This window comes from Chiloscyllium punctatum, chromosome 45 (genome assembly GCF_047496795.1).
Source record: "Chiloscyllium punctatum isolate Juve2018m chromosome 45, sChiPun1.3, whole genome shotgun sequence".
Lineage (NCBI taxonomy): Eukaryota > Metazoa > Chordata > Chondrichthyes > Orectolobiformes > Hemiscylliidae > Chiloscyllium > Chiloscyllium punctatum.
In genome coordinates, this window is record NC_092783.1 from 50414142 (window position 1) to 50429297 (window position 15156).

The 15156-nt window shown below is 44.0% G+C and overlaps 1 protein-coding gene across 11 annotated transcripts in view; it reads left to right on the forward strand.

The window, feature by feature from the left end:
* The window catches only part of LOC140467399 (uncharacterized), a 99548-nt gene that overhangs the window by 22857 nt on the left and 61535 nt on the right, over positions 1-15156 (forward strand). For 6 of the 11 annotated variants that reach the window (XM_072563736.1, XM_072563734.1, XM_072563737.1 and 3 more), the window contains exon 2: positions 6152-6270. The exons of 4 other annotated variants lie outside the window; for them this stretch is intronic. The gene's annotated coding sequence lies outside the window, so the exon portion shown is untranslated. Of the gene's footprint in view, positions 1-6151; positions 6271-7535; positions 7555-15156 lie in introns of those variants that run through there. One more of the 11 variants, XM_072563741.1, reaches the window with a different exon arrangement.

Sequence of the window (15156 nt, forward strand, 5' to 3'; positions counted from 1 at the left end):
TTGTTGGAAAGTTCTGGCGATGAGGCATTCTGCCAAATGGCTTTGACAGTCTGCTCAGGGAACCGCTCGACAGGATCCGCCCTCTCCTTTTCCCGAAGGGTCTCAAGGACGCTACGTGCTGACCACTTCCTGATGGACTTGTGGTCAAAGGTGTTTTTCCTCATAAATTTCTCCACAAAGGACAGGTGATACGGAACGGTCCAACTACTCGGAGCGTTCCGCGGCAGCGAGGCCAGGCCCATCCTTCGCAACACCGGGGACAGGTAGAACCTCAGTACGTAGTGACACTTGGTGTTTGCGTACCGGGGATCCACGCACAGCTTGATGCAGCCACACACAAAGGTGGCCATCAGGGTGAGGGTGGCATTGGGCGTGTTTTTTCCCCCATTGCACCGGTCTTTGTACATTGAGTCTCTTCGGACCCGGTCCATCTTTGATCTCCAAATGAATTGGAAGATGGCCCGGGTGACTGCGGCGGCACAGGTCCTGGGGATAGGCCAGACCTGTGCCACATATAGCAATACTGAGAGGACCTCACACCTGATGACCAGGTTTTTTCCCGCGATGGAGAGCGACCGTTGCCCCCATCTGCCTAGTTTCTGTCTCATCTTCCTGATCCGCTCCTCCCAGGTCTTGGCGCACGCCCCAGCCTCCCCGAACCAAATACCCAGCACCTTCAGGTGGTCAGTCCTGACGGTGAAGGGGATAGAGGATTGGTCGGCCCAGTTCCCGAAGAGCATGGCCTCGCTCTTGCCTCGGTTTACCTTGGCCCCGGAGGCCCGTTCGAACTGGTCGCAGATGCACACGAGTCTGTGCACGGACAGCGGATCCGAGCAGAAAACAGCGACGTCATCCATGTACAGGGAGGCCTTAACCTGCAGGCCCCCGCTGCCAGGAATAGTCACCCCTCTCAGGCTCGCATCCTTCCTGATGGTTTCGGCAAATGGCTCTATGCAACACACAAACAAGGCGGGTGAGAGGGGGCATCCCTGCCTGACTCCAGATCTTACAGGGAAGCTATCTGATTCCCACCCATTGATTGAGACTGCACTGACAATGTTGGTGTAGAGCAGTCTGATCCAATTTCCGATTCCCTCCCCAAAGCCCATTTTGGAGAGGACATCCCTCATATATGTATGCGATATCCTGTCAAAGGCTTTCTCCTGGTCCAGGCTGATGAGGCAGGTGTCCACCCCCCTGTCCTGCACGTAGGCGATCGTATCCCTGAGGAGTGCGAGACTCTCAGAGATCTTCCTGCCCGGTACAGCACAGGTTTGGTCCGGGTGGATCACCGATCCCAGAGCAGACCTGACCCGGTTGGCGATGACCTTTGACAGGATTTTGTAGTCTGCATTTAACAGTGAGATCGGTCTCCAATTTCTAATTTCCTCCCTCTCCCCCTTCCGCTTGTAGACGAGGGTGATGATGCCTTTCCTCATGGATTCACTCATGGTACCTGCCCGGAGCATACTGACATACACCTCCAGCAGGTCCTGGCCGATCAAGTCCCAAAGAGCGGAATAAACCTCGACCGGTAAGCCGTCGCTTCCGGGAGTTTTATTCTTTTCGAAGGACTCGAGGGCCTTGGTCAGTTCATCCAGAGATAGCGGCTGGTCCAGCCTCTCTCGTGTTCCGTCATCTAGGACCTCCGTGATAGAGGACAGGAACGACTGGGAGGCCGCGCTGTCGGTTGGCTTCGAGTCATACAGGCTGGCGTAGAAGGATTTGCTGATCCTCATGACGTCAGCCTGAGATGACGTTACCGAGCCATCTTCTTTCTTCAGGCTGCTGAGCACGGAGCTCTCTTTGTGCACCTTCTGGAAGAAGAAACGTGAGCACGTCTTGTCCTGCTCCACCGAGCGGACCCTGGACCGGAAGATTATCCTGGAGGCCTCCGAGGCAAAGAGCGAGGCTTGCTGGCCCTTCACCTCCTTGAGGTCCTCCGTGACATCCACCCCCATCGTCTGCAGCAGGAGCAGGTTCTGCATACTTTCCTGGAGCTGGGACAGTTTTCCCCACCTCTCTCTCGCCTCCTGGACCCCTTTGAGGATAAAGAACCTCTTGATGTTCCCTTTTGCCGTTTCCCACCAGTCCGCTGGAGACTCAAAGAGGGGCTTCACGGTTCTCCAACCTGCGTAATCCCTCTTGAGCTCTTCGATGTTTCCCGGGGTCAACAGCTTAGTGTTCAGTTTCCACGTTCCCTTGCCCGCCCGCTGTTCGTCCTGTAGGTGACAGTCGGCCAGCAGGAGGCAGTGGTCAGAGAAGAACACCGGCTTGACGTCGGTGGATCTGACCTAAACCTTTCCCCTCTCACCTTAAAACCTATACCCTCCAGGTTTTGGACTCCCTCACCCTAGGGAAAAAAATGATCCATTCTTTTATCAGTTTTGGTTTGCAGTGGTGAACTGTGAGCTGACAATGACCTTTGCATTGTGAATGGCAGATTGTGTTTCTAAAAAAAACAGGGAGAGAGAACAATGAAGCTGTTTGTTTGTGAGGCCAGACCTGGAAGTTAATTGCAGGTTGATTCTTGATCAAAAGATTCTACCAGTTTCCTCATTTCCCCTTCCCCCCATCTTACCCCCAGTTCCAACCTTCCAGCTCAGCACTGTCCTCATGACCTGTCCTACCTGCCAATCTCCCTTCCCCCTATTCGCTCCACCCTTCTCTCTGACCTATCACCTCCATCCCCACCCCCATCCACCCATTATACTCTTTGCTACCTTCCCCCACCCTCTTCTCTGGCGTATCACCTTCTTTCCCACCCCCATCCACCCATTGTACTCTTTGCTACCTTCCCCCACCCTCTTGTCTGACCTATCACCTTCATTTCCACCCCCATCCACCCATTGTACTCTTTGCTACCTTCCCCCACCCTCTTGTCTGACCTATCACCTTCATCCCCACCCCCATTCACCTATTGACCTCTTTGCTAAGTTCGCCCCAGCTCCCCCCCCCACTAATTATCTCTACACCTTGGAGGCTCCCTGCCTCCAAGCCCGAAACATCGATTTTCCTGCTCCTCGGATGCTGCCTGACCTTCTGTGCTTTTTCAGCAACACTCTAATCCAAAAATTTCTACAGACACTTGATGTTCGCAAAGAAAATTATGTTTAAGCAGACAGCAATGTTTGGTCATAAATGAGGTCAGTACTTAAGATTTGGTTCCAGCAAGTCTGGGAGCGACCTTTTGTTTAAGCAGATGGCAGATGTTGATGGTAACTGGAACCTTATGGGGAGATGGTTAGTTTGACAGGGTGAGGCCAGCGTTTGAATTGTGTTTTGTGTGAGAAGGAGTTGAAAGCTGCCTGCCAACCTCCCATTTTCAGCTGTTGGAAGTTCAGTGAATAGAAACTAAGTTACATATACCACTCGCTTTATCTGAATGAACTGAAAAGATGGCTCTGATTGCAATCTTCATAAAATCAGCCGAGGAACAATCTGTGGAACCATGCATTGTGGAAATCACTGAAATAATCTGGCAATTCTTAAAATTTTATTGAAACTTAATTGTTTTTTTTACATTCTTAGATGACTGTCTTAGATTCCCTACAATGTGGAAACAGGCCCTTTGGCTCAACAAGTCCCTACCGACCCTTCGAAAAGCAACCCACCCAGACCCATTCCCCTATGTTCACCCCTGACTAATGCACCTAACAATACGGGCAATTTAGCATGGCCAATTCACCTAACCTGCACATCTGTGGACTATGGGAAGAAACCAGAGCACCCGGAGGATACCCACACAGACACGGGGAGAATGTGCAAACTCCACACAGACAGTTGCCCGAGGCAGGAATTGAACACGGGTCCCTGGTGCTGTGAGGTAACAGTGCTAGCTATTGAGCCACCATGCCATCTTTTGTGTGAATGAGGCTTTTGGGTAAATTATAGCTATCAATTAGATTACATTTTTTGATTTTGCTCTGATCAAATTACTGTAATGTTAGTAAATTGCTAAGTCTTTTGTTTTAGCTACAAATTGCTTCTACATTTGATAATATACAGGGTCTAGGATCGTTTCTTCAAGAAGTCTGGTTGGGAACCACTGGGGTTAATTTTGAGGGTCTGTAAAGGTTTTAACTTTGCTCTGTTGCTCATTTGGTTCGACTGTCTGCGTAACTCTAATCCAAGATTAAATTAAAAGGTGAGTAGCACAAATTAGGGTTGTAACCCCCTGGATTTGGAAGGTTAAAGGGTGATTTAGTTGAAATTTTCAAGTTATTGAGGGGAACAGATTGGGTAGATAGAATCTATTTCAGTAGGCTAGTGAGTCTAGAACTGTGGGAATAATGTAAACGTTAGGTCCATCAGGAGTGAAGTTAGGAGAAGCTTCTCGACACAAGGGTCCCTGGAACGTTTGCCCTTGAACAATGAAGTCTTGGATTAGTTGTGAACTATAAAACTGAAATTGATAAAATTTTCGTTAACCTAAGTTGGTAAAGGGTGTGGAGCAAAGGTGAGTGGTTTCGCCAATTTGTGGCAGAAGCCCTACCTATAGTAACACATTGTGTGTTATATACCAAAGTGTAGCTATATGCCAGATATTAAAATGGAGTTTTAAGTATAAAGGCCTTATGGGATTTAACTGCATTCCTGAGAATAGTCAGTACCGGGCAGCTAGAAGAGGCCGCTGTCTAATCAGCAGTGGGAGTGCTTTCTGGAATGTCACTGAATAAGATGTATAGTGAAGGCCCAAGGATAGTTGATAAAGGGGTCTGGCCAATATCATGAGGGTGTAGGATGACTTAAAGCTGATCACACAGTCACATGACAAACCGGTTTGGATGTGTATGGAATTGAACTTGATATACGATTGGTTTGTGCCAGCCAAGATGAGCTGAAATAAAATGTATACAAGGAACATATTTTACTGTTGTTTAGTTGAGAAGTTGCCTGGATTTCCCTGCAGCTTACTCCCATTGCTGTAAAATAAACCTTTGACCATTTGGAAACAGACATGGGTGTTGAGTAATTCCTTGATATTTTGATTTCCCGTTTCAGTGGGTATACGGGATTATGTTGCAGATACGATTAAATGGATAAAGATGTGAAGAGAATGTATTAAGAAGTGCATATGCAATGCCAAGGCATGCAAGGTGCAAGTGCTGGAAAATGGGATTAGAATATACAGTAGAACCTTGATTATCCGAAAGTCGATTATCCGGAAGTCAATTATCTAAATTTTGGATTACCTGAACAAGATCTCGAGGTCCCGTAAAAAGGGCATTCGGCGACTCAGCATTCAGTTATCAGTTAAACGGCATTATGGTGTGCATCGCTAGATAACCGACACTCAAATGACTGATTGTTTACAATAGATCAGTTATCGTTATACGGCATTATGGCATGCAATGCCAGATAACTGAGAAATGTTCGGATAACCGGCACTCATAAATTTCCGTTTGTTTCCGGTTTTCCGAATGATCAGTTATCTGAACAAAGTACTCCCTGTCTCATTCGGGTAATCGAGGTTTTAATGTAGTTAGGACCTTGTATATGACTGTTACAGAGTTGAAGGGCTGAAGGGTCTTCACCTTGCTGTGGACTTCTTTAACTCTATATAACTAGGAACAGATTTAGATAATTCAATAGAATTCAGGGATAATTATGAGGTTACAATTTAGAATAAAAATCAGAAAATTTAATAAATTGTTGGCTTTCAAGATTCTCTTCTGAAAAGCAGAGGAAGTTAAAGTTTTCATCCAGATATTTCTGCTACATATATACTAAGAGCAAATGCCTTCAGACCTGGAGTCGGTCATTCGATTCCTCAAGCCGTCTCCTTCATTCGATGAAATCATGGTTTATCTTCTTGTGGCCTTGACTCCAATTCCTCCTTCCCCCTGATAACCTTTGACTGACTTGTTACCGCTGCCTTAAAACATATTTGGAGGAACTTCCTTCACCGCTCTCTGGAGAAGGGAGTTCCACAGTCTCATAACCCTCCGGGGGAAAACTCTTTTCTTCAACTACATCCTCAGTGAAAGACCACTTATTTTTCATTTGTGTTGTCTAATTTTGGTCTGTCCTACAAGGGAAAACATACTATTAGCAACCACCTTTGAGAAGTCTCCTCAGGATCTTGTATGTGTAAGTGATCACACACTTTATAATGCTAAGAATTTTTGTTTCTGCTTTATTCCCTTAGGGTGTGGGTGTCATTGGCAAGGCCAGCATTTATTATCCATCCCTGATTGCCCTTGATCTGATTGACTTGCTTGGCCATCACATCGCTGTGGCTCTGGAACCATACATCAGTCAGGCTGGGTAAGGGCGGCAGATTTATTTGCTAAAGCTCTCAGTGAACTGGAAAGAGTTTCCGACAGCCAGTTGTAGTCTCGTGGCGCCATAAGTGAGACTTGCATCATATTCCAGATCTTTATTCACTGAATTTAAGTTCCACCAATTGCGGGATTTTAATCCATATCCTAGAGTATGATATGGAGATACTGGTGTTGGACTGGGGTCGCCAAATTCAGAAGTCACATGACACCAGGTTAGCATTCAACAGATTTGTTTAAAATCACAAGCTTTTGGAGCGCTGCTCCTTTGTCAGGTGATCGTCACCTGTTTGACTGTAGCCTGATGTTGTGTGACATTTACATTACACCCCGTTTCCTTCAACAATAGAATTTTGTGTGTTGGAATGTGTAAAATGATAACCTCTACTAAGACTTTTGATGAGAATGAAATATCTGTTTTGTGATCGTTTAACATACTTGACCTACCAATACACTCATACATTTGAAGTCACACTAACCAACATTGGAATATTTTTAAGATTGTATTTTAAGGTGCAGTACACGCTAAAGTAATGATGACGAACATGTACGTTGAAAAAATCGTGCTGGAATACCTTTTAGCTTAAGGAATGTTTAAAATAACAATAAAAGACGTTAATGTCTCCTTGTGATGTGAAACATGTCCAGTTTGACTGTAACCTGGTAACCCTGAGAAAGGAATGTTTGAAGCTGGTATAGAGTTAGAATCAGATATCAAAAATGTCTGATGAGCCATTATCAACTCAGCAGAATGATCAATCACAAAGATGGAAGCATGGGAGGAAAAGAGATTCTATGTAAATGTAACCTGTGATTGATCTAATAGAGAAAAAAAATCTTTCCTTGTATAATGAAAAACATTTTTAAGCATAAAGTATAATTATAAAATGAAGAAATGAATGGACAGAAATTATAGTAAAGCAAGCAATCTCTTTCAAGACAAATGCTCATAGCTACATGATGAGAGAATTCTCAACAATTGAGAATTACTTGGAATAATAGTGAGTGAAGTGAAACCTCATCAGGATAATGTTAAAAGGATGAACTTACATTGGGACGTGGCACCCACATTGATGACTTAATCAGATGAGGAACAGTTTAAAATGAAGAACGTCACTGTTGAAAGTTCAGCAGTAATACCCTCACCGATACTTTTTGTGACGAAAAGGCCTAATGCAGAGTGTTCTTAATTGAGGAGGGATGGCTTGATGTCCAGGTGGCATGCTACTTGGAGAAATTTAAGGCAACATGTTATTTTGGATTTTGATTGGTATGTAAGATATTTTATTGCAAGACTATGGATTTGAACTACTCAATTCTAGGTTGGAAATGAGATTATGGTTTCTGTCTTTTAGTCATCTTTCATGTGGGGGTTGTTTAGCTCACTTGGGATGATGCTAACAGTGTAGGACCAATTCATGTGCTGGCTGAGGTTACCATGAAGGACTCGCCTTCTCAACCTCTCCTGATGTGTGGTGACCCTCAGGTTGAACTACCGCTAGTTGTCTCTCTCTAATGAGAGAGTAAACCAATGGTCAGGGAAGACTGCGGTGACTTCACTTATTTTTAATATTGCAATGTAATTTAAATTTAAAGTGTATTGTGTATTCAGCTCTTTAGTAAATTTGAATTTGCCTCAAGTCGTGTTCTGTGTACTCTTAAATGGGGAGGCAGACTGTTAAAGTGCAATTCCTGGGACCCTTATAAAGTCTGGATGCTTATAACCTAGTGGATGCTTATTAATGAAGGTCCCTTGATGCAGATTCAATGCTTTGCTAGATTATTTCCCTGCACAAGAGATAGATCAGCTCGTCAGTTCAAAGTAAGGGTCCTCTGCTGTTTGTAATTTTTATTAATGACTTAGATGAGGGAGTCGAAGGGTGGGTCAGTAAATTTGCAGATGATACAAAGATAGGTGGAGTTGTGGACAGTGAGGAGGGCTGTTGTCGGCTGCAGAGGGACTTAGATATGATGCAGAGCTGGGCTGAGGAGTGGCAGATGGAGTTCAACCCTGCCAAGTGTGAGGTTGTCCATTTTGGAAGAACAAATAAGAATGCGGAATACAGGGTTAATGGTAGGGTTCTTGGTCAGGTGGAGGAACAGAGGGATCTTGGGGTCTATGTACATAGATCTTTGAAGGTTGCCACTCAGGTGGATAGAGTTTGTAAGAAGGCCTATGGAGTATTATCGTTCATTAGCAGAGGGATTGAATTCAAGAGTCGTGAGGTGATGTTGCAGCTGTACAGGACTTTGGTTAGGCCACATTTGGAGTACTGTGTGCAGTTCTGGTCGCCTCACTTTAGGAAAGATGTGGAAGCTTTGGAGAGGGTGCAGAGAAGATTTACCAGGATGTTGCCTGGAATGGAGAGTAGGTCGTACGAGGATAGGTTGAGAGTTCTCGGCCTTTTCTCGTTGGAACGGCGAAGGATGAGGGGTGACTTGATCGAGGTTTATAAGATGATCAGAGGAATAGATAGAGTAGACAGTCAGAAACGTTTTCCCCGGGTACAACAGAGTGTTACAAGGGGACATAAATTTAAGGTGAAGGGTGGAAGGTATAGGGGAGATGTCAGGGGTGGGTTCTTTACCCAGAGAGTGGTGGGGGCATGGAATGCGCTGCCCGAGGGAGTGGTAGAGTCAGATTCATTGGCGACCTTTAAGCGGCATTTGGATAGGTACATGGATGGGTGCTTAATCTAGGATAGAAGTTCGGCACAACATCGTGGGCCGAAGGGCCTGTTCTGTGCTGCATTGTTCTATGTTCTATGTTCTATGTAAGAGAATTGGCTTGGCCAAACCCAAGTGACATTAATAACCAGAGAAATTATCCCCATTAAGGGTTATGTAAAACATTTCAGGTTAAGGGGGAGTTTGGAACATTATAGGGTAATAAACGTCTTGTGGCACAGTGGTAATGCCACTACTTTTGGTCAAGGAGGCTTGGTGTCATCCCATTCCCCCCTTCAGACAAAGCAAAACTCTCAGAGACACAGTAAAGTTTTATCTCCTTTATCTTTATTCCGGGCCCTGGAGGGAAAGAGAAGGATCGCCCATATTCACAGAGCCATGAGTTCATGGTCTTCTCTAGAACAGCAGTTTCTCAATGAATTATATAGTCATTTAACAGGGAGGAGCATCCAGATAAGGCAACCTACATATTGATTGGATGACCGTTACAATCAGTGAGTGTCTATAGTAAAGATTAGGCCATCTGCTGTTACACAGTGAATAACTGGCTTCGCATAATGAATACCTTTCACCTTGTTAATCCATTACCCTTGCCTCCAGCACCCCATTGTTAACCGTATGTTTTTATCTGATCTGAGTCTTGTTCACAAAACTCAGAACTTAACTCTTTGCCTACCCGCTTATACCCTATACACATTCTTATTCCCTCTTTTTATCATTTCATGATAACCACTGAGATGATACGACCAACTTTTATAAGACTCTGACCGCCTGCTGGACACACTTTCCTCATTCCTGAAGAAGGGCTGATGCCCGAAACGTCGATTCTCCTGTTCCTTGGATGCTGCCTGACCTGCTGCGCATTTCCAGCAACACATTTTCAGCTCTGATCTCCAGCATCTGCAGTCCTCACTTTCTCCGCCAGTATTTAAGCAAACTGTTGACACACAGCATATAATGATTATATCAACAAAAATTACTAGTCCGGTACAGTAATTAGAATTTGAAGAATCCTTCAATTACCAATAAAATTCTTAAATGCACAGTCCTTCATGACCACTCCATCCTATCCAAGTTGAGTGGAAACAAGCCAGTTCTCCAAAATCTTTAGCAAAGTCCAACCTGAAAACAAAATTCAGTTCTTTTTTGCACCACTCCTTGGAGAAATCTGAATTCTTGGATAAGGGCAGTTAAATACCTAACAAAGCTGATTAGACTTCTGTCCTTCTGGAGATGCTTCAGATGGTGGATACCAGCGCATCAGAGTGTGCAGTGCAGTGGCTGCAGCTGCAGGCCAGGTGAACGCAGCATTATTTCTGCTTCTGCTCCCACTCTGCTGTTTAAATGTGACAAAGCCAACTGACTGTTGTGAGGTTAGCTTGATCAGTGAACCTTCATATCCCTTGAAAGATCGAAAGACCAGGTAAAGCTCACGTGGTTTAATGTCCATAGGAAGACCACTGACAAAAAGTGTACTGACGCCCTCTTCACTGTTGTTAGCTTCTTCCCTTTACATGCTATGACTGGGGAGCTAATTGAATCCGTTGGATCAGGCTGTGTGGGGGTGGGTGGTGGTCCGAAGACGTGCTTTACCTGTGAATGGAGAAACTCTTGAGACAGTGTTAGCTGCTGAAAGTATATTTGCATTTCCTCTCTCATTCCTTCTTTGCCAAAGTGGTTATCAGTATAAAGGCTGTCACAGTAATTAGAATTTGAAGAATCCTTCCATGTGAAAAAAAAATTACCAGTAAAATTCTTAAATGCACAGTCCTTCATGACCACTCCATCCTATCCAAATTGAGTGGAAACAAGCCAGTTCTCCAAAATCTCCTTTAACAAAGTCCAACCTGAAAGTCCAACTATGCTAATTTGTCTCTGCCTATTTCAACATTCTTTGAATTCTTGAAGTCTGGTTCACTATTTATGACATTATTAAGTTTTATACAATCCATAAACTTCTAAATTGTACTGTCTAAACAATTCAGTCAATCATAAACAACAATCAATGGTCCTAAAGTCAAACTCTCGGGTACACCGTTCAGGTTATTCAAAAATTATTTTCCTTTAACAAATTGATATTTGGCTAATGTGAAAGTCATAGAGCCATCCCGACCAGGTATCCTAACCCAATCTAGTCCCACCTGCCAGCACCTGACCCATATCCTCCAAACCCTTCCTATTCATACACCCATCCAGATACCTTTTCAATGTTGTAATTGTACCAGCCTCCACCACTTCCTCTGGCAGCTCATTCCATACCCGTACCACCTTCTGAGTGAAAAAGTTGCCCCTTAGGTCTCTTCTATATCTTTCCCCTCTCATCCTAAACCTATGCCCTCTAAACCTATGCCCTCTAGTTCTGGACTCCCCACCCTAGGGAGAAGACTTTGTCTATTTATCCTATCCACCCCTCGTGATTTTATAAACCTCTATAAGGTCACCCCTCAGCCTCCGACGCTCCAGGGAAAACTGCCCCAGCCTGTTCAGCCTCTCCCTGTAGCTCAAATCCTCCAACCCTGGCAACAACTTTGTAAATCTTTTCTGAACCCTTTCAAGTTTTACAACATCCTTCTGATAGAAAGGAGACCAAAATTGCATGCAGTATTCCAAAAGTGGCCTAACCAATGTCCTGTACAGCTGCGACATGACCTCCCAACTCCTGTACTCAATACTCTGACCAATAAAGGAAAGCATACCAAACACCTTCTTCACTATCCTATCTACCTGTGACTCCATTTTTATGGAGCTATGAACCTGCACTCCAAGCTGTCGGGAAAAATATTTCAAAAGTCTGGAACAGCAAGAAAGCAACAAAATGTTTCCTGTGCTTTAGCAGTTTCAGTTCAGATTTAAATCTCAAATATTCGTGGGAAATAAATGCTGAATATTTTAAAATATGTTCTCTAAATGAAACTTCCCAAATAAAACAGTTAGAATTACAGTGGCAACTTTGGTAGAGATCAACATTCTTTGAATTTGCAATATGAAGGGGCCAATGAAATCTTAACAATAATTAACAGAACTGATACAGTTCAGCCTCAAGTTCTAATATTCTGTTGAATCTTAACAAAACATCAAACTAAAAATACACTCTTCTTTTTGTGAACTTTCTGCATTAAAAACACAGTAGTGGCAAAGATATTTTAATACAATACTCTCATCTGGCTAAAGCATGACCACTGATCAACTGTTTTTTTTAAAACAGGCAGTGTAGAATTTCAAACACATCAGGGCCTCAAGGCACTCAATCAATTTGTTTTAAGTTTGATCATTTTAAAAAGGGCATAATGTTGTACAATTTCAATGTAAAAACAAAATCTGCCCTATTACATAGCCCACAAATACATTGAATTGAGATCCTGATTCAAACAAGGCAAAACAGTTACTTTTGACATCAAAGACTCTCAGCATGGCACAACTTACATTGAAACATTCCTTTTTCAACCCGTATTAGTACAACCTTAATTTCAGCGTTTCTCGTTTTGTTTTGCATCCTCTCACTGAAATTACACTTATAAAAAAAGAAAGCCCTTACAGCGGACCACGTGGCACCGCAGTCCAAGCCACTTTCTTCCCCCTGAACAAAGACTTGCAGAGCCTCAAATTTCACCACAAGGGGACTTTAACTCCTTTCTCACTTTACTCCTCATGGGGGCTCGAATCCCAATTAATCACAGAACCCGAATCCCACATAATTACAGAACCCGAATCCCACTTAAACACAGAAAGCTCAAACCTCAGCACAGTGCAGAGGACTTGAACCTCAAATCAACCCACCCAGTAGACTCAAACCCCAGTATCGTGCAGAGGACTCGAACTTCAACCAAACTCACCCCAGGGGATTCTAACCCAATACTGCGCGGAGGACTTGATCCTCAAATAAACCCACCTCAGGGTACTCTAACCTTAATCACACCCACCCCTGGGGACTCTAACCACTGTACCATGCAGAGGACTCGAACCTCAACCCAATCCCACCCCATGGCACTTGAACTCCAGTACAATGCAGAGGACTTGAATCTCAAATCACTCCTCCCTCCCCCAAATGCAGTGCAGAGGACTCAAATCTCTGCCTGCCCACACAAAACTGTGTCTCTCAACTGAACTAATTAATGTTCGGGGAATCTGTAGAATAGAAAGCGATTGAATGAGGGGACCGTGTCCTGCACACAGGAATATTGAGAGGCACCAATGTTTAAAATCTTATGTTGTGGGCCTGCCCGTCTTGAGACACTGATGCTCTAGGCAGCCACTGACACTGATTGTAACTATCCATTTGGATCCTGCTGTCTATGCCAATATTGTCATCCCGTTTCCCCCCCCCCCCACTCAGTAAAAAGAAAAATGCTCAGAGATACAGTGTAGATTTACCTCCTTCATTTTTATTCCGGGCCCTGGAGGGAGAGAGAACGATCGCCCATGTGCACAGAGGCATAAGTTCACAGTCTTCTCTGGAACAGCAGTTTCTCAATAAATTATATTGTCATTTTACAGGGAGGAGCATCCAGATAAGGCAACCTACATATTGACTGGGTGACCTTCACAATCAGTGAGTGTCAATAGTAAAGATTAGGCCATCTGCTGTTACACAGTGATAACTGGCTTCACATAATGAATACCTTTCACCTTGTTAATCCATTACCCTTGCCTCCAGCACCCCATTGTTAAGTGTAAGTTTTTAATCTGATCTGAGTCATGCTCAGCTGAAACTCTTGTTTCACAAAACTCAGAACTTAACTCTTTCCCTACCTGCTTATATCCTATACACATTCTCATTGAGTTCAAGTCCCACGTACCTCAAATGAAGGTCATACCCTTTCGGGCCATCTTGTGGTGCAGTGGTAGTTTGGACTGGGTAGTCTGAGCTTAAATCCCGTCCCTTCCAGAGGTGTGCAATAATGTCTTTGAACAGGTTGTTTAGAAAAATAGGTTGTAAAAAAATTAGGAGAGATAGAAACTATTTCAGTACATTGGGGAGTATAGGACTAGAGCCTGTCATCTAAAGGTCCTACGAATGACTGAGAAAAAGCTTGAGATGAAGAGGGATGGGAGTTTCACCAAATGGCTCTCTGTTGAGTTAACTGTAACTTTTAAAATTCAGATTGATAAGGTTTTTGTTAGCCAATGTTAATAAAGCAGGTTATGTGGAGTTGGTTGCAGATGAATGAGTGGACATCAGCTTGAGGGGCCCAATGGTCTGCTCCTGTTCCTAAACCCCAGCACCATCCTGGGAGTGAATAGTTGTTTTGTTAGGTGACCAGAGTTCAACAGTCCTTCATTCATGGTTAACCCACTTCTGAAAGGTTTATTGTTAGTCAAAGGCGAAAGGTGGATATGTCCTCAGCATGCTGCAGTGCTCCAGTGAGTCACTGCACAAACTGGAAAATCAACGTCTCATCATCAGACTCGGCACTTTACAGCCTTCTGGACTTAATATTGAATTCAACACCTTCAGATTGTGAACCCACTCCCATTTCTTTGTTGTAGGTTAACTTATTGCATTCCCTGTCACCATGTCCTGTCTCTCTTCTCCTCCCACTCTAGTGGGACCATCTGTTCTTTCGAGTCTGACAGTCAGACACAACGTTGTTATGCCATTCCCACATTCCCATCATTTAATCTGCACTATCTTTCTTCCTCAGCACTCCGCATCTCTCCCCCGCCCCCCACTATTGCATAAATGCTGCCCCCTCCACACTTCACATCAGCTTTGATGAAAGAGTCATCTAGACTCAAAACATTAACTTGCTCTCTCTCCATGGATACTGCCTGATCTGCTGTGATCTCCAGCATTTGTTGTTTTCAGATGCTTGTTTGGCTTCATGCAGCCAACAGCCACCATGCTTTCTGTTGAAGCTGCAGCAGAAATAAGGAAATTTTCGATTCAGTTACAGCTGTGAGTTAATAGGTGTCAACTAAGGCAGCAGTTCAAATTTTCCATTTGAAGCATCTGCCAGGATTCCTGCTCTTGATTCTTGTTTCATTATCCTTTAATAGAGACACGGAGAGCACGAGGAAGGAGGTTATGTTAAACCTGTAGAAGATGTAGAGGTGCAGGTGTTAGGCTGGAGTGGACAAAGTTAAAAATCTTTCCACTTGAAGAAAACACTGGTTCGGTCTCGTTTGGAATATTGTATCTAGTAATGTCTGCAACATCTTAGAAAATATATGAAGTCATTAGGGG